This window comes from Oxyura jamaicensis, chromosome 3 (assembly GCF_011077185.1).
Source record: "Oxyura jamaicensis isolate SHBP4307 breed ruddy duck chromosome 3, BPBGC_Ojam_1.0, whole genome shotgun sequence".
Taxonomy (NCBI): Eukaryota; Metazoa; Chordata; class Aves; order Anseriformes; family Anatidae; genus Oxyura; species Oxyura jamaicensis.
In genome coordinates, this window is record NC_048895.1 from 71846264 (window position 1) to 71848962 (window position 2699).

Genomic DNA, 2699 nt, shown 5'->3' on the forward strand with positions numbered 1-2699 from the left:
CTTCCCTTCCCTTCCCTTCCCTTCCCTTCCCTTCCCTTCCCCTCCCAACCCTGGCTTGTCTCTTCCCAGGCAGCAGGGAGAGAAGCAGAAGAGGCACCCAGGGGTAAGAGCAGGCACCACAGTGCCAAAATCAGCCACTAGCATGTCTGTCTGCCCATTCCTACACAGATTTTGTCTCTGCTTTCCACCAGCACACCCCTCTGAGCTGGTGTTAGAGGATTGCTCCACTGGCTCATGCTGCTTCCACATCAACAGGCTTGGGGTTGCTAGGGAAATAATTCATTACAGGCACTTTGGGGTAAAAATTCAGGGAAATGTCAGGTCAGCAAGAGCCTCTCTCCCCTTCCAAGCATGTTTGCGTGCAAAGCCTTCACACGACAGCTCCAGAGAAGGTCCCACGCACTGCTGCTCCCCTGCCACTGGTAACCGAGTTGGCTAGAGCCGTGTGGGCTTTGCTTCTCACACCAAGAAATGCAGTCCTAAATTTGCACCCTTTCACCTGAGAAAGCAGGCAAGTCTGCGCACACGTTGCCTCCGAGTCCTTGCGATAGTCACACGCCTCCTTCTAATCCATGGTCCCTTCATGGACAATTGGAAACCCATTCCCTTGGAAATCTAAAATTCTGCTTGAGAAAGAATCGCTTTTATTCGCTGCCACGAGTTAAATATTATGGAAACATGTCTGCTAACAATTTGCTTTGTGTAATTTGTACTAATGTTAATAAGCAACAGCTGCGACGCTTCCTGCTGTAAATTCTTTTGTGGTTGCAGCGGTATTATCACATATGTACTTCACAAATACGATGGACTCTAGCACAGCTCGCTCCTTCTGGCACCAGCTCCAGCAAATCCCCTCGCCTCAGCACTACAGCCACGCGGGTGTGAATTTACGGGCTTGTCTCCCTTTGTTCCCCGAGCCCCAGCTCCCCACTAGGTGCCTGCAGCCGAAGGCACGGGTAGGACTTGGTGTGTATGGGGCGGTCCGAGGAGATTGATGTCCCCCACCAGCCAGATTTACTGGGGTTTGGGCATAGAGGTGCTGGTCGGAGGCTAAGTGCAGAAGAAATGAAGATTCGCTTAAGGAAAAGAGGGAAATGATGGTGTGTGATGCACTGCCACCAAAAGGCTTCAGCCGAAACCCAAGAAACTTTCAACTTCAGCTCAAGAAAAATGTTTCCCTCACTCACAATGCTAAATAAAGCACGTTAGGCCAAATCCAGGTCCCACCGACGTCCACGTAAGTTTTCCTATTGGATCTGTAAGGGCTTGGCTCATAAAGCAGGTCAAGCTTCAGCCACGTCCCACAGAAACTGGAGCCTAAAGAGCTATTTCATCCCCCTCACAAAGAGCGGAGACGGCCGCCGCCGGCCAGCCCCGCTCCTCTGCTCCCGGGAGCTCTGCTAGCTTCCTGGTAGAGAGCTCTTCCAGCTGCACATCTACCTGATCCTGACACTTTCTCCTGTTCGTTCTGGGTTGTAGCTACAGGTTTCGTGGAGCGTGGTTTGGGTTTCCCACGTAGCAGCAAAGCAAAGTGCTGAGGATTGCTGCCGTGCTGCTCGGCAGAAACTCGCCCCGGTCTGAACATGACTTCACTGAGAGATTTCCACAAGTTCTTGAGGCGAAGCCCTCAGTGGGATTTAAAAATAAAACTTTTCGAAATCAACCCCGGTGACCTACAGTTATTGGCTCCCTTAGCATCTGCAGCACTTCATCATACTCCAAACAGCTGAGTCTCTTGGTAATGCCACAACCGAACCGGGATGGCTGACGGGACTTCAGGAAAGTCTCCATCTCTGACTGCAGAGCCTTGCTCCTCTCGGCCTACGGGCCAAAAAGCTGCCAAAAAGCAGCATCTGAGGCTGGACAGGGCTGCATGTGTGTGTCTGTGCGTGCGTCTGTGTGCCCGTGCACGTTGCTCGGAGAAGCCTGCCTGGCTGCATGGGCAGGCCGTGAAGAGGGTGAAGTAAAAGCAGAGTGGAGCAGCTAGGAAGGATGGGCTTCAGAAATGGGCAAGTCCCAGGCTTCACCGGTGTTCCCACGTCATTTGTGCCCTTTTCCAGGGCACATAAAGAAGTTGATCTTTCCCTGCATAGAGAAGTATGTCTTTGTTAACCATAGCTTTCCCCAGGTTATATAAAGGACTGGGATCGTGCTGCCCTCTTCTTTCTGAGCACACAGTGCAGACAACCAACATCCTGTTATCAGAGATCTCTAAAGGATGGGGAATAGAAAAAAAAAAAAAAGAACCCCAATAAATACAGAGATGAGGACATTTCAGAACGGAGCCATTTCACAGCTTTCAGTGTCTCTCAGGTGAAACATGGGAGAAGGGGTGGGGAAAGGGCTTCTGAATTGCAGTGAATCCAAGCCAGTGAAAGGCTAGTGATTAATTTTATTCCTCACTTTGATGGTTTTCTGATCTGTAATGTGTTTTATGGCCCTGAGCATTTGCTGCAGTGGCAGTATTGTGAATTGATCCATGTGTCCAGGTTCCACTGAAACCAAATGGCTGTTTCTAAAAGCTATCCGTCTTCTTCAAGGCATTGCTAATATGTTGTAGCATCCAGAAGGCTTCTGACAAGCTTGGCATCAGACGGTATTAAAAGAAAAAGATCTTTTTTATTTCCTTTGTGGCACAAAATCTTCAAAAAGCAGCTACAGTCATAGCTGTTTATCAGGTTAATATTTACCAGCTTTTC